We start from the raw sequence: 20,344 nt of genomic DNA on the forward strand, positions 1-20,344 counted from the left end.
GGTGGAAAATTCTGCATTTCCTTTGCAAGTTCTATGCCATCAATGTCTGGCTGGCTGTCATGGGTCAGAGCAGTACTTAGGGTCTGACACTTCTGTAGAAGAATCAGTAAACTGCAGTTTAATATAATGAACTGTAACACAGCAAACAGCTTGCCTAGCTGAGCTAGGCTTACAACTATGTAACATGAATAGCATTTTGATTGACAAGCTAGGAAGACGTGAGATGTCAATGCAATTAACCATGTCAGTGCATGACATTATAACACCAGTTGAACAGATCTAATATTTACACATTTGCCCGAGGAAGGTAAGATGGGGGTAGTTACATTACTATTTTCCATAACAAGTTAAGCCCTTCCATAACATTAACTGACCTTAAAACTAACAGATAGCGCCGGCTATTTGTTCATTAGCAAACCATGTTATGCTAACGATTAATGACGTTATCAATCATCGTTTTGCAACAGCAAAATAATATCATTGACATCATCTTTACTGTAACATTACCTCTGTCTTTGTCCCGTTTTTCCTCCTCTTCTTTTCTTTTTTTCCTCCCCTGGGCACCAGACATTTTATTTGGACGTTTCGACATGTTGACGTGTTCACAGTCTAGTTGCGTTTGACCCATCAAAAAACACAACCACGTAACAGGTAGGCGCCTAAAGTCTGAATAGTCGGGAGGGGTGAAATGTAGGCGCCCACCTAGTATTATTACTACTATTACTTAGTAGGCTTTGCTTTGCAGTTAAATTAATGTGGGCTTATTCTTTTCTTATTAAGAAATAATTGTAATGACGAGACATACACACCGAGTATCAGTCAGAACTTTAACTGCAGATTTTTTTTCCCCTCCATTTGTGACGCCCCCTGGAAGTGCGGCGCCCTTAGCATTTGCCTATACCACCTATGCCACGGGCCGGCCTTGTTCATCAGTGCCCGTCACAGACGATAGTTGATGGGTTTAGCTATTCGTGCTAACTTTATAACATATAGCCTACGTTTCAGGCAGTGCTATGGAGAGGGCTAGCTAGCTGTTTATCTTACCTGGTCGCAATTGATGACTCAAAGATGACTTGTTAACGTCTTTGTACTGTATTACATCTTCTAGTACCTATATACGATATCTGAATGAGTGTACGGGTGTTTATCTATATGTATACTTCGTCAGGTGTAGCTTTGGGTAATCCAGTAACAGCTGCAGTTGTAGGCGACTAGCATACAAACATTTCTGCAAAGCGACGGGTCTGACGATCAATCAGGTTTGTTTAAACTTTTATTGGTCAACGGGTGGATACAGCAAGATAAACGGGACATTTTTCACTCAAAAAGTTGACTGTCATACTGGCTTGGGCCCATAATTATCAGCAGGTTACGTGATATGACCGTCCGTTTGTCTGCATCGCTGCGAGTGAATGACTGATGGCGCAAGTCAAAGTGTCTAACCTCTGTAGGCCTATCATATGCCGTGCTTTGCTAACTGAACACATTCTTTGAAATGTTTCTCAAATTGCCCATTTCTTTGGGAATTCCCAGGGATCTGGAGCATTGTTGTAAAATTCTGTTGGGGTCTAGAGGGTTATATTTATTTATTCTTATCTTAAACTCCACAGTTTCTCGCATAAATGCAACTAAAAGCCAAGTCATGGATACAGATACGGGTTTTATTCTGATTTGTTTAGTAAAACCACTCCTTGCTGCTCTAATGCGGGACAACTACAGGTTCATTAAGATGTTCCATATAACTTAAGTGTTACCGTAATTCATATGGATAGATGCAATCAGAGTTAAACGCATGGAGTCAAGAATGTCTATTGTATTTTGTTTTTTTTAAAGAAGTGTTTATGTTAAATTGAGTCAAGAAACGCTACTTTAATTTTTATAAGAAGTATTTAAGTTAGATTTAATGAAGTAAAAAAAAAGCATTTAATTTGTAATAAGTATTTCAGTTAAATGAAGTGAAGAAAGAGTATTTAGATTTTTTTATACTGTTTTTGTTTCATTAAACCACTTCTTGCTGCTCTAATGTTAGACAACTACAGGTTCAATGGGATGTTCAGTATAGGCCTACATGTTCATTCATTTACACAGGCCTGAGTGCCGTTAGAGTCCGAGTATGTTATTTTATTGTTATAAGTATTTATGTTAAATGAAGTGAATTTTATTTCTGTTTTTTAGGGGGGGGGGGGGGGGTATTATGTATTACTTTTTTACGTAAGAGGTTTTTTTATATTTTAAGTAAAGTCAAGAAAAACTGTCCTTTTTTTTAATTTAAAAAACATGTAAGCCTATTTACAGAAAAGGTGTGCAAATGTCAGAGTCATTTTTGATGTTCCGGTTAAAATAAATGTCAATAAAGTGAGTATTGGCAGAACTGGTAGTCATTTTCATGTTATAGGGGCGGGGGATCAGCCTCTGCTGAGAGTAACTAAAAGTAATCTAACTTAGTTACTTTTAACAGCAAGTAGTCAGTAACTTAACTAAGTTACTTTTTAAAGAAGTAGTCAGATTACTGTTTCAAAGTAACTATGGCAACACTGCTGCTTCCAGGTGCTCCTGGTGCCTCTAAGGCTGGATTCCCCACAAAAGCCGTGAATCGTCTTCAGTTTTGTTTCTACAGGTGTAGCAGCTGGTTGTCTGATTTTTCATTGTTTTCTATGTTTGTCTCTTCATGTTTCTCTTCCTTTTTTTCTCTTCTTCGCTCTCCCTCTCTCTCTGTCCCCCGGTCCGGTTCGGCATCACCACACCATCACATCATGTTAAGTACTGTAACAAAACTAAATCAATAAAAATAAGGAGTTAATGGGCATCAAGGGGAGCTTTACATTCATAAAGCTTCCCTTGGCATAGCAAATGTGTTTGGCATTAACGGTATTCAGATTACAATTCTGCTGCCATAATGCTGGACAGGACAAGGGGTAAAAAAATAAGAAAATGAGACGGAGCGAGTTGCTTCTTTCAGACTGAGAGACCACACCTCAGATATCAGACACAAGAAGTTTTAATCACATCTGAGTTCAAACTTTACAATCAATGAGCCTCATTGTGAAGCCAGAGAGAAAAACAGTGAAGGCATCATTCAGAAGTAACTTCATATCTGAAGCAACACAACACATTCAATCATCTAAAGTCCAGAATGAGACAAAAATCTGCTTTTTTTAAGCACAACTCAGCAAAACATTTCCAAGATAAGAAGGTAAAATCCCTTTTTCCTGTATTTACATCATGTTATAGATTTTCTTCACTGTGTGACGACACAAACACAATCACTGCTGAGAAAGGCAACCAGAGACAAAAAAACTGCTTTTTTTCTGTGATTAAACAGTTTTGGTAAAGACGGTTGAAAGAAACTGAACCATCAACAGAACTACAAATCAAAAGATAAACTACTGCTGAATCACAGTTTGAATGACGGCCGATCTCTCTGCGTTTTACAGATAAAACAATAATGAGCTCAAGGCAAAAGCTATGAAAGAAGTGCTCACTGCAGCTGGAGTTGCCTTTCTGTTTGATTTTATTTATTATTTATTTATTTATTAATGAGTTTTTATTTATTATCACCTTCGGGAGATGAATCTAAATCACGTCGTCACCTTGAATCCAGACATTTGTTGTCAGCTGAGCGTCTGGACTCAACAGAAAGTCTTCAAACATGAAACTGAGCTGAAAGTCTTGGCTGTAAAAATCAGAACATAAAGAAATATCAGGGCCGTCGGTTTTAGTCAAAGAATATCGAGATATCCAACAAAAGAAAGTCGTCAACAGAACAACATCAACAAATCACTGATTCCCTGAAAATCTCTGAACAGCTTAGAAATGACACCACGATGGGACTAAATGAGTCACAGAATGAGTCAAAATGAAAACTCACAGATTAAAACTCACTGCACCTTCAGCTGCTTCCTTTTTCAGCTGAGAAATTTGCAACTTCTTCCTGGAACAAACCCAGGAAACCCAACTCCAGCCCAGAGCGGCTGAGTGAATGTGGTCTGGACTCTGTGGAGGAGAGTCATGGTTCCAGAGACGCTGTAGAAGGACAGAATACCTGCTCTGTGATCCAGGTACACTCCCACTCTGGAGGCCCGAGGACCTGAGATGGAGGTTTCCTTGTTGTTGTACCTAAATGAATAACTGTTTTTGGCACAACTTAACGCCCAAGATTTGTCATTACGACCAAATACACATTCAGTCCATCCTTCTGCTCTGCTGATGTTCTTGTATGCGACTGCTACATCAACTTCTCCTCCCATCTCCACCTCCCAGTAACAACGTCCAGTCAGACTCTCTCTGCTCAGGACCTGAGGCCTGTCAGTGAATCTGTCTGGATGAGCAGAATAAGACTGAGGATGTTTCATTACTGTCACTTTTCTGTTCCCCTCTGACAGTATCAGATATGTGTTTGCTGTGTTTTGATCCAGTGTGATTTCACATGAATATCTTAAGAATCCAGCTCTGCTCTCTGGTTCTGGTTCTGGTCCTGGTTCTGGTTCTGGTTCTGGTTCTGGCTGTGACAGTAAAACATCCACTTCAGCGACTCTCAGTGAGATGTTGGCCCATTCCTCTCTCAGGATGTCCTGTAGTTTATCTCTGAGCTCTGACACAGCTGCTGTCACATCCTCAAAGTGCCTCAGAGGACGGATCTGGATGCTGGATGAGTGTGTAGCCCCCCTGAGTGCTGCCACTGAGGGGCAGCTGTGCAGAAACTGGCTGTGATCCTCTGTGTGTGAGAGCTGCTGCAGCTCAGCATCTTTCCTCTTCAGCTCAGTGATCTCCTGCTCCAGCTTCTCCTGAAGCTCTTTGACTCGCCTCCCTTCGGCTTCCTGCTGGGATCTGATCTGCTGCTTCACATCGGAGCTTCTTTTCTGGAGGAGACGGATCAGCTGGCTGAAGATCTTCTGGCTGTGCTCCTCTGTTTTATCAGCAGAGCGATGGATGGCCTCCAGCTGCTGCTGAAGCAGCTTCACATCTTTCTCTGCGTCCTGGATTCTCTGCTGGATCTGCTGCCGACTCCCCTCCAGCTCTCTCTGCCTCTCAGTCCTTTCTGCTGCAGCTGACACTGTGTCGTGGCCTTTATGATCATCCACAGAGCAGAGATAACAGATGCACTTCTGATCCGTGCGGCAGAAAATCTTCATCACCTCATCGTGATCAGAGCAGATGTTCTCCTGCAGCTTCTTGGAGGGCTCCACCAGCTTGTGTTTCCTGAGTGGAGCTGAATCATAATGAGGCTGAAGGTGTTCCTCACAGTAAGAGGCCGGGCAGGATAAACAGGACTTGATGGCTTTCAGCTTCCTCCCAGAGCAGACATCACAGGCCACATCTTCAGCTCCAGCATAGCAGTGATCAGCAGGAGCAGCACGGAGTCCAGTCTTCTTCAGCTGTTCCACTAAAGCTGCTAACATGGTGCTTTTCACAGGGACAGGCCTCGCTGTGAATGTCTGCCTGCACTGAGGGCAGCTGTGGACTCCCTTCTGATCCTCTCCATCCCAGAAGCCTTTAACACAGTGAAAGCAGTAGCTGTGTCCACAGGGAATAGTCACCGGATCCTTCAGCAGATCCAAACAGATCGAACACTGGAGCATTTCTCCTTCCAGCTGAACTCCTTTCTGCGCCATTTCACCGTTTAGCAGCAGCGACTGACTGAGTTTCACTTCCTCAAAGCTGAAACTGCTCTGAGCTATAAATGACGTGTCGGTGCAGAGAACAGAGCCGGTCGGTTCACTTCCTGTTGGTTACGCCCATAATGAGCTGCAGATCTGAAGGGGAGGGAACAAGGAAACATGTGGGCCGAGCGAGCCGCTGTGGGTGAGAGCAGGAGGAACAGGGAGGTTATCACAGTTCAGTCCATTCAATTCTATCTGGGACTACTAATCAGTCCAAGACCAAAGATTAGTTTGAGCTCTTTTGAATCTCTGCTTCTCAGTTTTCCCCAAAGTGGAAACCACAGAAACCTCTTGTGTTTGTTGTTGTGTATCATCCACCTGGCCCTTATTCTGAGTTCCTGTCTGAGTTCTCAGAGTTTTTATCCCAGTTGGTGCTGAGTACAGATAAAGTCATTGTAGTGGGTGACTCTAATATTCATGTAGATGTTGGAAATGACAGCCTGAATATGAACTTTAATTCTATATGAGACTCTGTTGGATTTCCTCAGAGTGTTCACAGACCGACTCACTGCCTTAATCACACCCTTGATCTTGTGCTGACTTATGGCGGTGAGAGTGAACAGTTAACAGTGTTCCCTCATAACTCTCTCTTATCTGAACATTTATTGATGACCTTTGAGTTTACAATACTTGACTAAACAGCTTCTGATAAGGAATGTACATATTCTGACGTTATCTCACAAGTTAATATTGTTAATTTAAAAATCCTAGAGGAAACAGTTCGGCATCTGAAATCAACAACTTGCACTCTGGACATAATACCATCCGACTTTTTAAAAACTGTTTTTACCTCAGTAGAAAGTGATCTCCTACGAATAGTTAACAGCTCACTGGCATCAGGCATTTTTCCCAAGTCACTAAAGACAGCTGCCATTAAGCCACTCCTAAAGAAGAGAACTCTAGACGCCTCTATGATGAACAGCTACAGACCTGTCTCTAATCTCTCTTTTATATCTAAGATTATTGAGAAAGTTGTATTTAACCAGCTCAACGACTTTCTGAATGAAAGTGGAAGTCTTGATAACTTTCAATCAGGCTTCAGACGTCATCACAGCACTGAAACAGCTCTGGTCAAAGTGTTAAACGACATCAGGTTGAATACTGATTCTGGTAATGTCTCAGTCCTGGTTCTGTTGGACCTCAGCGCTGCGTTTGATACTGTAGATCACAGAATCCTGTTGCACAGGCTGGAAAACTGGGCTGGACTTTCTGGAGCGGTCCTTAACTGGTTCAGGTCCTACTTATAAGGCCGGAGTTATTTTGTTACAGTTGGCAGCTATGAATCTGAGCGAGTGGCCATGACTCGTGGAGTCCCCCAGGGGTCAATTCTTGGACCTCTTCTGTTTAACTTGTATATGCTCCCTTTGGGTCAGATATTGCAGAACTTTAACATCAAGTATCACAGTTATGCAGACGATACTGTAGCGATTTTACACGTGAAAATGGATTAATATGCTGGATATTAATAAAAGAAAGGGGCACCACCTGCCATATCCATAACCTTAATTTCGTTACAGTCCTGGGAGGAGAAACTGTTAAAAGTTATGAGGGAAAAGTCTCACTGAAGTCGAATTCTGTCTGAAGGGATATCCGACACTCAAGAATTTCTGTGACGCTCTGATCATTTACAAAACTTTTATTTAAACAGTCTTTCACAATTATATGCCAACAGTTGATAAAGAGGACAGAATAGAGATAATTTGCAGTCTTTATAATAAAATACGGGTTAAGAGAGAGACGTAGCTAGGTTGGAATGGGATGAATGGGGAAAGTTTATTAAGTCAGGCCTCTCGCTACCCTGAGTTCAGTATCGGCTAATTAACTTTGACAGCATATTAAAGGGGCCAACACAGCACCAGGGCTCCGAACCGGTTCAAGGAACGGAAACGAAAACAAAATGGTCTTCAACTGTTCCGGAACACAAACGTTATTCTGAAATCCACAAAACCGGTTAATAACGGGTTTTTTCGTTCTCTGTATATTTTATAAAATTTCACAAAAGCGTAGCCTTTGTCAGGGGAAAACAAAGACTACTTCCTGTTGTGCGTTCACTTCGCTGCCCGCTAGGCTCAATGCAGGAAGCTGTGAAGACTGGCCAACCCCGGGAAAGCTCGTGCCGTGACGTCACCTCGTTCCAGCGTTAGCCCCACCAGCCTGTTTTTGACACTGATAAGTAAAATCTTACCCGTCGTAGTTTTTTTGTGATCAAAAGTTGTTTTAGTTGTTTTATGCAGTAGGATGTTATGACCAAACAGCAGATGAATCGTTACTTTAATAAATCCGAAAGTATGAAATGTTAACGTTGTCAGGTTTACTGACCAAAAGGATTTAAGTGTCAGTAGGAGGACGCTGTCGGGACGAATGAAACGCTTGTTTCAATCGTCACCCACGCCTTAATGCTGGGTCAAAGTAAAACAGGAGGATCCACTATAAATCTGAAACAGGGCTCAAGTAAGTAGCCTCAAGTAATAATAACAGAATAAGTGAATTAGATGAAATATAGTCTTCAGAATGGCAGAAAAAAAGCTTAACAGAAATTTGGATCTCGCGCATTGGCGCACGTGTTTCATTCGTCCCGGCTCTCCCCCACATATCCAGAAATGTTTTTGATAAGAAATGATTTATCATAGAACAGGCCTATAGGCTACAGTAAGCTTTGTGGGATGGATAGCCCATCTGAATGTTTTTGGATGCTGCCGGTGATTTATTATTTTTGGGCATAGAGCTACAGTGTAAATCAAGGGCGAATACTACTGAGTACGTCTATTCTAAGGTAAAGACCACGCACGTAGACTTGATAGGCCCGCCAAACACTGCCGGAACGATAAGAACGAACGATATTTTGCGTTCCGAACCGGTTCAGGAACGATATGTTGGTGGCGGAACGCGAGAACGAAAACGTTAAACATGCCTGAACCGTTCGGAACGGAACGATTGAAAAATAATTTAGTTTTCAGGCCCTGCACAGCACCATGTCTGAGAAGGAGAGACGAGACCTTACTTGGTGGCAGGGACCCGAAGCACGTGATGTTTGTTCTTCTGGATAACCGTTTGTTATCGGAGGCTGGCGGGTTTCCTTGGCAACAGCGGGATGAGCGCAGGGCCGTATTAAGCCAATGTGGTGCCCTTGGGCACTAAACCTCAAGTGCCCCTAGGCTACATTTTCAAACGTATTCATTCAAAATCAGTAACAATTAAAGCAGCATCCATCTATATACAGTATGTAGGATTATTCAAATATCTCCATTTAAAACCAATCAATTCAATTCACTATCAATCCAAACAGCATCCATGTATTAAAATGTACAGATTCAAAATGTGTATCAATTCAAAGAGCATCCACCTATGCAGCACTAACAACACTCCTATTATCCAGGGGGACGTCATTACCACAGCCGTCCCAGAGCACTATAAGCGCGTATTCACACCTACCTCGTTTGGTCCGGACCAAACGACCAAACGGACCAGATTTCCGTTGGTTCGGACCTTTTGGGATGGTCTGAATACAAACCACCGAACTCTGGTCCGGACCAAACAAGCGGACCGAGACCGAGCTGAAAGGTCGGACTCGGTCCGGATCAAACGAACCCTGGTGCGGATCTTTTGGAGGTGTGAAAGCAGACCGGACCTAATCCCAGACTTTTTGCTTTTTTGTACCTCGGGAGCATCCGTCGTTTGTCTGCTGCTAGGTAACAGAACAGAGCGTCGTTCTTCTGATTACTAGACCGGCTGTGGTAAAGCTAACGAAAGACCGAATCAGCGTTCTCCTCCGTAGCCGCCTTGTCCTTTGTCGTCGTTGTTGATAAATGACTTGTACAGCAGCAAAGTAATTACACAGTTGTGAAAATAGCAAAACGTTGAAAAAACATATAGTTTTGATTATATTAAAAGCAATAACGGCACGGAAAGCGTCCATGAATACATTCACTTTTGAACTTAGCACTTTGTGTTGCGCGTGTCGATTCTGACCAAAAGCCGAACGACTTCAGGGCGCGTGGCTTTGTTGACATATTTTGGTCCGTTTACTGAAATGTACAGTCTGAAAGCAAACCGCACCAAAATGAAAAAAAAAGGTTCGGACCAAAGCAAGTGAACTATCGGACTTTCCTGGTGTGAATACCAGTGGCGGCTCCTCCATAGGGGCGATTTGTGCGACGAACTACCAAACACGGAGTTTTTTTTTGGTTTTTTTTAATCTAGTTGCTAAGGCGGGACTGATCTACTGTAGGCAAACCGGTTGTATATTTCATTGTCCAATCAGATTAAGGTCGCGCCTGGTGTTGCCACGCCCATTTTGTGCGATTTCTGTCAGGGTCGAATTTGCACCAGGAAGCTCCCATTGACATGAATGGGACCTCAGTTTTTTTCAAAAATCCTGCTCCCAATGCATTTTCTATGAGGGTTTATGTGCTCGCACAAACGACGTGCTTTCGTCATATGTCTGTTGCGCGGGACCATGAACATTCTACTTGTTGTTGTAACATTGTGGTTTTCAATAAAGAAAAAAAAAAAAACATTCTATGAAGAAGATGGCGAGTGTCGAGTGCAACAATACGGTAGTGTTTCTGAAAGAAGTACCCTTTAGTCGTCGTACTAATGCGGAGAAGGAAGTTTGGAAGAATTTTGCAGGATTTTCGGGCTCGCCTTGCGAGGCAAAGATGAAACCCAGGGCTCCACCAACCCTGCTATTTTTCCAGGTAGTATTTGATGTAGCTAAATAACTTACCCTTTTGTGCTCAATCATTGACTTGTAATGATTTAAATCTTTTATATAATGTTGACAATGATAGCAGAATGTATAATGACACATTCATTGTTAATGGTGCAGTATTATATTTAAAAAAAGAGAGAAATCTCACATAAGTAAGCTGCACTTAACCATGTTTGACAACTGGTTATGCTTTTCTAAGTCATATTTTCCAAAACTTCAATAAACACTTGACTTGGATTTATATGCTGTCATTTTAATTACATTCTTTAGAATGAAAATTGAATGAATCTTATCATTAAGAGCTAATGTGTTTACTTATTTCATACAATCCTGGAAAATAAATAAATAATGGTTAAGGTGTAATATTAACTGATTGGCAAATTATGCAAAAAATAACAAAAAATTATTTAAAATTATTACAATAAATAATGCTACCTAGACGAATATACCTCAGTCCTGTGGACTTTTATGATACTTATGGACATAACGGGGGGGAAATTGCAGAGTCTGCGTTGTGTTTATTTAAGGAAGACAAGGAGTTTCTGGACGATTGGACATTTTATTTCCTGCGTGGGAACATAACAGGTTTGCATCAGTGCAATCAGTTCAGCTTCGCACCGCACACTCTGATGCAGCTTTCACAGACTGGAAATTGCACTACCTAAAAAAAATGTCAGGAGCCGCCACTGGTGAATACGCCCTAAGTTGTCTCCCCGGAATGCCAAACCACGCACACTTAAAAACTTAATCAGGGTGCTTGCTCTTTTTCCAAAACAAAATTCCAGACTTTTTCCAGACTTTTTTAAAACTGAGACTTTTTTTCCCCAAGACCTTAACTTTATGTACTTGTAACTTGTGTGCCTACTGCCTACTTCAGATTGAACCAACTGTGTTTATTAGAAATGTTAATTTTTATAGGCTAGTATTCAATGAACAAATGCATTATTCACAGTAAATTATGCTTTTACTGATGAAAACCATTCAAAACATGAAAATCACAAGTACATGAATTTCACATCAAACAAGTGTCACAAAAACTATCTATAAAAAATGAATGGATGGATGAATGTGTGTAGAATTCAGTCTCTTTACTCACATCTCATCCCATTAGGCTAATACAGTAAGTGACCAGTTAGTAAAATGATAGTTTTATAGCCTACTTTCCTATTTCTCATTTCACAATGCCTTTGAGCATACTGTAACATTCTACCATACATTTATTTTCCATCCTTTATTAAGACTTTCATACAAAATCCAAGACTTTTCAAGGTCTGGAAAACAGTGCTTCAAAATTCCATACTTATTAAGACTTTCAAGACTTGCGCAAGCACCCTGTTCATCACGGCCACAATGCGTCGCAACACCTCTCTCCAATACTTCGCCGCATCCTCTTTTTGTTGTCTGAGAACAACATCAACCGTACCGCATTCCGTGACCTCCTGAGAAGTGCGAGCAGACACTCGCGGTGGCTTGCGCACTTCTCGTGGGCTGTGACTCTGTCCGGGTGTTTCCAGTCACTGTACCCCTCGGTGAAAGCATTTTGCTGCCCGGCCAGGCATTTACACGCAAAACAATACACCATGCCGGTTGAAGGGGAATAGATTAGCCAATCTCTAGACACTGACTGTTTGTTCGGCAGCTGGCATTGGAAGAGATCATTTGTAAGAAACCTGGTTTTCTTACCGTCGTGCCGTGCTGATGCTGCATATTTAGCCGCCCGGTTGTGGGAGATGGTGGGACCGTTAGCAATAGCCAGCGTGTTGTCAGCAACTGTCGATGTTTTTATAAAGAAACGATCTAACACTGGAACATTTTTAATTGCCGCTAAACGCCTGGAGTCTTTTTATTTTTTTATTTTTCTCTTCGCACAACCACTCAATTGATGTCTATCCATTTATTTTTATTTTTACCGCGTTTTTTAAAAAACATGATGCATTTCACCATAGGTGGACTGGCTCAACTGACAGGGTGAGGGAGGGGGGTTAATGTTCACATTAGGCCACTATTGCTCAGAATTATGATATATCGTTGCTGTTCTTATCACATTAGTTTTAATAATGAATTTTATATGAATATTTATGTCAAGTGTCAAGTGTAATCCTTTTAAGTGTACAAACATTCATGAAAAAACTATTTTTAAAGTTTGTCGTGTGGTGCCCCCCCACTGGCTGTGAATGGTTGGTGCCCCTGGGCACTGTGCCGCAGGCCCATATAGTTAATCCGGCCTTGGATGAGCGGGACGAGCTGTTATTCTCTGACCTGGGCTTCGATCAGGAGGAGTCCCACAGGCTTTTCTCTTCCCTTCTCTGCGTGAAGGTGGTCTGAGCTTGGGCTGTCCAAGATTAACCAAACAACCGCGGGTGTCTGGACCTAAATAACAATAAGGGAAGTTCAAATTAAGAGGATGAATTGGAGTCAAGCGCGAAATTGGATTTTAAGTCAAAAAGGGAAAAAGGCTTGAAGTCAAAAACGAAAGGCAAAATTTAAGAGAGCTAAGACAAAAGTAAGAGAACGCGGAGTCCAAAAAATAAGTTAAGAGGAAGTTATGAGTTAAGAGTTAAGACTCAAGCTGAGAGTAAGTCAAGAGTTTAAGTTAAGAGAGCCAACTGAGTGTCGCGCCTGTTCTTTTAAGCATGGTATGATGCTCAGATTTCAACCAATCAACGCTTAGTGACCAGCGATGCCGGTAACGCGTTACTGTAGTCGGACTACTTTTTTCAGTAACGAGTAGTCTAACGCAACTACTATTTCAAAACTAGTAGTCAGAATGAAGTTACTTATCTAAAACATCGTGCGTTAGTATTTCTGCATTTCGGGGGAACGTATACCCCGTAGCGGCCGTCCTTTATTCTCCTGTAACGGCCGCCGCCGGCCGGCATGTTATAGTGACCATACAGAAGCTAACATCTTATTTCTGAATGTTACTTACAAGCCCAATACATATATTTGACTTGTAAACATATATTCATGATTATAACCATACATTTGTATTGAAATAATTTGGGATAATTTCGTTTTCTTATGAGTTATATCAGTGTCCGCGACGGGAGCGGGTTCGCCTGAAGTCACTGGTTGTTTTACATCTGCCTACCCAGTAAAAGTGATCTGTCCCACTAACATGTGAAACACCAGCGATATCATTTGTTACATTTTACTCACTTTCCCTAATCATTTTAAATAAATACACCAATCTAAACCACAGTTTTCATCAGTGCCCGCCACAGACGATAGTTGCTAGGTTTAGCTATTCGTGCTAACTTTATAACATATAGCCTACGTTTCAGGCAGTGCTATGGAGAGGGCTAGCTAGCTGTTTATCTTACCTGGTCGCAATTGATGACTCAAAGATGACTTGTTAACGTCTTTGTACTGTATTACATCTTCTAGTACCTATATATGATATCTGAATGAGTGTACGGGTGTTTATCTATATGTATACTTCGTCAGGTGTAGCTTTGGGTAATCCAGTAACGGCTGCAGTTGTAGGCGACTAGCATACAAACATTTCTGCAAAGCGACGGGTCTGACGATCAATCAGGTTTGTTTAAACTTTTATTGCTCAACGGGTGGATACAGCAAGATAAACGGGACATTTTTCGCTCAAAAACTTGACTGTCATACTGGCTTGGGCCCATAATTATCAGCAGGTTACGTGATATGACCGTCCGTTTGTCTGCATCGCTGCGAGTGAATGACTGATGGCGCAAGTCAAAGTGTCTAACCTCTGTAGGCCTATCATATGCCGTGCTTTGCTAACTGAACAAATTCTTTGAAATGTTTCTCAAATTGCCCATTTCTTTGGGAATTCCCAGGGATCTGGAGCATTGATGTAAAATTCTGTTGGGGTCTAGAGGGTTATATTTATTTATTCTTATCTTAAACTCCACAGTTTCTCGCATAAATGCAACTAAAAGCCAAGTCATGAATACAGATACGGGTTTTGTTCTGATTTGTTTTGTAAAACCACTCCTTGCTGCTCTAATGCGGGACAACTACAGGTTCATTAAGATGTTCAATATAACTTAAGTGTTACCGTAATTCATATGGATACATGCAATCAGAGTTAAATGCATGGAGTCAAGAATGTCTATTGTATTTTGTTTTTTTTAAAGAAGTGTTTATGTTCTTGAGTCACGTGACGCGATGCGAGAGGAAGCCACGGAGTCGGGGAGCTCCGCTCGCGTCGTTGCCTTTATCCTTTAAAATATTTACACCAGAGATAATAGCTTCCAGTATACTTGATACTAACTAAAGAAGTTGCAAAAATGTCTAAACATGCTAAGACTTCGGCTTGTGGAGACATTAAAAGACATTTACGTTCATACGGGACTGACGCGGGAGTGAAGGGAGACGAGAGATTGAACGGGCTCATTGGATTGCTAGCCAACGATCCACACCAGGTGACAGACCCAGAGCGATACTGGCCAGGTTTTTGAGATCGTCGGACCGGGATGCGGTGTTGCGGGCTGCGAGGAACAAAGGCAAGCTGAGCTGGGAAAACACCACTATTATGCTTTTCCCCGACTACTCCAGAGCTACCCAGATGAAGCGCGACAAGTTCAGGGAATGCAAGAAAAAGCTGCATGATCGTGAAGTACGCTTCAGGATGCTATTCCCGGCTAAACTGAGGATCGAGACCGACGAGGGGGAGAGGGCGTTTGACAGTCCCCGGGAAGCTATGGCTTTCATAGACGCTATGCAGTAAGTGCTGATAACGGAAGTGTTTTCATTTTCATCCCAAGCACCTAAATGTTCAATTAAAGACACTGGTGTAGACTCATTGTTATGGCAGCGACGCGCGTGAGGGGTTACGACGAGTGGAGTCTCGCGGACCAGACACGGACCGTCGGACCTTCGTTGAAGGGACTTTTGTGGGGGTGGAAATGTGAAAAGTTCAGGTTCAGTTGCACACGCTTTGTTTTGTTAGTTTTATGGGGATTTTGTTTAGACACCACCACTGTGTAATGTCATTGTTTTTGGTGAAGGGTTGTATGTTATTAAAGCGGCAGTAGGCAACTATTTTTTAGTCATATTAGCTTGAACTGTCATGGGATTCTGGAAGTAGAATATTAAATAGGCTGTTTAGGAAAAATAACGAAATCTGTAGTTCCCTCTGAAGCCTGTAATCATGCTTGCAAAAACCGAGCGCTCCCGGCTGTTTTTAACCAATCAAGTTAGGGTGGAGGAATCCTACCTGTCAATCACAGCTTGTGCACACGCTGCTGAGCGTGAGTCTGCCCCAGCTTGTGTGCGCTCACACTGGTGTGAACTCACGTGCACAACCTCGTCCACAGAGGGGGAGGGGTTTGGGGGGCGATTCGGAGCTTGTTAGAGGTTGGGGGAGGGACCTGAAAGTTGTATCAGTTCGAATTTTCCGACTTTAGACTCGTTATTTTGAAAACTTGCCTACTGCAGCTTTAATGCGCGGGCAGGAATGCCTTCACAAATAGGTTTAATGCGTCTCGCCACTTGGAATGTAAATGGGCTGGGGAACCCGGTTAAGAGAAAAAAGGTTATGATGATGCTTAAGAACAAAAAATATGACGTGGTGTTTCTTCAAGAAACACACATGTCAAAAGAGGAGTCTGAGAAGCTCTGTGCAGGATGGGTTGGACATGTTTTTTACAGCACAGGCTCTAGCCAGAGCAAGGGTGTTATAACCTTAGTAAGTAAACATTTACAGTTTAACTGTCTTAAGCAAATTAAGGATAATTCGGGAAGGATGATAATTGTACTGGCTGAAATACAGTCTCAGAAGCTGATCTTGGCTAACATATATGCACCTAATCTGGATGACCAAACTTTTTTCACTGACCTTGAAAGGAAATTACAAACTGCTGGGAATCATGCTGTTGTTTTGGGAGGGGATTTTAATCTTTTAATGGATCCAGCTCTTGACCACAGTGGGACAGTGTTGCGTAAAGTGCCAAGGGCTGCTATAACATTACAGAGAATTTGCAAATCTTTAGGATTAATAGATATTTGGAGGATCATGAACCCCTCTGGCAGAGACTACACTTTTCTTTCACCAGTACACAAGACCTATAGCCGAATAGATTTTTTCCTAATATCCAAAGCACTCATTTCCTCTGCTATAGGTTGTGAAATAGGGAACATTCTTATTACTGATCATGCTTGGGTCAGCTTGGACCTTTTACCCCAAAGTGAGAGAAGAAAGTCTTACAGATGGCGTTTGAACTCGTCTCTTCTGCAGGACCCAGTAAATGTTGAGTGGCTAAGGACAGAACTAAATAATTATTTGGAGATTAATTGGCAATCTGTATCATCAGCAGGTGTTGCATGGGAGGCCCTAAAGGCTGTGATCAGGGGACGGATCATCCAACGCACGTCATATCATAAGAAAATTAAAACACGGGAGCTGCTAGAATTGGAAAATGTAATTAAACAGGCCGAAACAGAGTTGAAGCAACATATGACACAAGACGGCATGAGAAAATTGACAAAGTTAAAATATCATTATAATAACATACTATCCCAGAAGGTTGAATTTAATCTATTTAGGTCTAGACAAACATATTTTGAGTCAGGAGACAAAGCAGGAAAGTTGCTTGCCAGTTATATAAAGCAGAGGGAGTTGTCCTCCACTATTCCTGCTGTTAGGTCGCTGGCTGGAGACCTGCTTACTGCAACTGTAGATATTAATCAGGCATTTAAAGAATTTTATAGTAATCTCTATAGTTCAGCATCTACCTCGTCTGAAGAAGAAATTCATGACTTTATAGTACCACTAGGACTGCCAAAACTGACAGATGAACAAAGGGATTTTCTAGACCTTGATATTACTGTTGAGGAGATTAAAGGGGTAATTAAGGCTTTACCGTCGAGTAAAGCACCTGGGCCCGATGGCTTTACTGGGGAATTCTTTAAGAGCTTTGCAACAGAGTTAGCTTCACCTTTACTAGAGGTCTATAAGGAAGCGCTAGAGGGGGGAGTTCTGCCACCGACTCTGAGACAGGCCCTTATTAGTCTAGTTCCCAAGAAAGGTAAAGATCTGGATGAATGCAAGAATTATCGTCCTATTTCATTAATGCAAATCGATGTTAAGATCATTTCAAAAATTTTAGCAAACCGATTAGATAGCGTAATTACATCACTGATTCATACTGACCAAGTGGGATTCATTCGCGGTCGTAGCTCCTCAGATAATATTAGACGCCTTATTGATGTCATGTGGTCGGTGGCCGACACCCAATCCCCGGTTGCTGCAATATCTCTGGACGCCGAAAAGGCTTTTGATATGGTCGAATGGGGGTATTTATTCAAAATCTTAAAAGAGTTTGGATTTGGTAGCACCTTTATAAGATGGATTCATGTATTATATAAGCACCCAGAAGCAGCAGTGCAGACCAATGGGTTGATTTCAGACTATTTTATGTTGGGAAGAGGAACCAGGCAGGGTTCACCCCTATCCCCTTTGCTTTTCTGTTTAGCCATTGAGCCTCTTGCAGCTGCCATACGTGAGGCGACAGATTTTCCGGGGGTCACTGTGGGTGGGATGGTACATAAACTGATGCTTTACGCCGATGACATCTTATTACTGGTCTCCGATCCTAGCAGATCTGTACCATGTCTTCTTGGAATTATAGACTTATTTTCAAAATTTTCCGGATACAGGGTGAACTGGTCCAAGTCCGAGGCACTCCCCTTAACAGCTTATTGCCCCTCCACTGCCTTCCGTCCAGGTGCATTTCAGTGGCCTCAGCAAGGTATTCTGTATTTGGGTATTCGGTTTCCCAGACAGCTTAAAGATTTGGTTAAAGTCAATTTTGACCCATTATTACAAAAAATTTCTTGTGATGTTGAAAGATGGGCAACTCTTAATTTGTCTATGGCAGGTAAAGTTAACATTTTGAAAATGAACTGTGTTCCCAAACTCAATTATCTTATGCAGTCCCTCCCCTTAGAAATTCCCCACTGTTATTTTAAAAGGTTCGACAGAATATCCAAGATATTTATCTGGAATGGTAGACGGCCCCGTCTGAACCACAGCAAGTTACAGAGACCGGCTGATAAAGGAGGCTTAGGGCTACCAAAGATGTTATTTTACTATTATGCTTTTAATTTAAGGCACTTGGCCCATTGGTCTCTCCCTCCGGAAAGAGCCCCGCCGTGGTATTGTATGGAACAAGCTGTTGTTGCCCCTCTGTCACCCATGCAAGTCTTGTCTACTAAATTAAGTAAAAAAGCAAATACGCATCCAATAATCGGTCATCTTAAATTAATTTGGACAAGGGTTGCCCGTATATTCAAATTTGATCCCTTTCTAAATATCTCTTCAAGTATCTGGTTAAATCCTAAATTACGAATTGGTAAATTTCCCATTTATTGGAAGATATGGCAGGAGAAGGGAGTGGTCACACTGGGGGATCTGTATTGTGATGGTTCATTAAATTCTTTTGGGGAGTTGGTGCGGCGGTTCAGCATCCCTACATCTCACTTTTTCAGGTACCTGCAACTCCGACATATGTTGGGGGCGGTTTTTGGGTCCGCTGTAGCGGTTCCCCACAATGCAGAACCTCTAGAAAGAATTTTAAAGAGTTATGGGAAAGGACACGAGGCAGCTGTCTATTATTCTATGTTGATTCAGACTCTTGGTAATGGGCCCATTGCAGCTCTACAGAAGACATGGGAAAGGGATCTGAACTTGACATTTAGTGATGAGGATTGGAACAGAATTTGTAGGAATATTAAAGTAGTTTCAAGGGATGCAAGAATACGCCTTATTCAATTCAAAATTATGCATCGTTTTTATTGGACTCCCTCTAGATTATTTAGATTAGGATTATCATCCACTTCGCACTGTTGGCGATGTAAGTCTGAGGAAGGTACTTTAATTCATGTTTTATGGTCATGTCACAAAGTCCAACAATTTTGGACCAATGTTTATGATAATCTATGTGAGATAACAGAGATGCTAATTCCATTTATTCCTAGACTATTTATTTTGAGTGATCATTCAGTTCTGACAGGACAGGATAAACATGTTAAAAGCTTTATCCAGTCTAGTATTATGATTGGCAGACAAATACTTGTCAGGGGATGGAAGACGGAGGGGGTACCCTCTACGCAAGAGTGGGCAGTAGAGATGGCACGAGTTGCAGCTTTTGAAAAAATGTCATATAAACGACTGGGTAGACTGGATATATATGAGGCAAAGTGGAGCAAATATCTAACTTTTAACTTCTATTAAAGGGGTTATATAGTGGAGAGACGCAAGGTTTCAAAAAAGTTGTATAAATATATAACTGTGTTTCTTCTTATTTTTATATGTATTTTATGTTTTTTATTGTTACTTTGATCATGTTGTTTGTTAACAGAATACCTCTTTAATGCAGTGCTCACCTTATTTACTTCTTGTTTTGATTTTACCGCAAATAATTTTCTGTGTCTATTTTTGTCTTCATTGATACGATTGGTGTAACTATGGCAGTTATGTGAAGGAGCACGGGGGTAGATGTTGGTAACCAGAAAGCGATCAGCACAGATGGTGGTGCTTGTTTAGGGGGGTGGGGGGTCTGTCTGTTTTGTAATTGTTGAATAATGAAAATGGAAATAAAAACTGTTAATCACAAAAAAAAAAAAAAGTGTTTATGTTAAATTGAGTCAAGAAACGCTACTTTATTTTTTATAAGAAGTATTTAAGTTAGATTTAATGAAGTAAAAAAAACATTTAATTTGTAATAAGTATTTCAGTTAAATGAAGTGAAGAAAGAGTATTTAGATTTTTTTATACTGTTTTTGTTTCATTAAACCACTTCTTGCTGCTCTAATGTTAGACAACTACAGGTTCAATGGGATGTTCAATATAGGCCTACATGTTCATTCATTTACACAGGCCTGAGTGCTGTTAGAGTCCGAGTATGTTATTTTATTGTTATAAGTATTTATGTTAAATGAAGTGAATTTTATTTGGGGTTTTTTTTTGGGGGGGGGGTATTATTTATTACTTTTT

The sequence above is a fragment of the Odontesthes bonariensis genome, chromosome 17, assembly GCF_027942865.1.
Source record: "Odontesthes bonariensis isolate fOdoBon6 chromosome 17, fOdoBon6.hap1, whole genome shotgun sequence".
Classification (NCBI taxonomy): Eukaryota; Metazoa; Chordata; class Actinopteri; order Atheriniformes; family Atherinopsidae; genus Odontesthes; species Odontesthes bonariensis.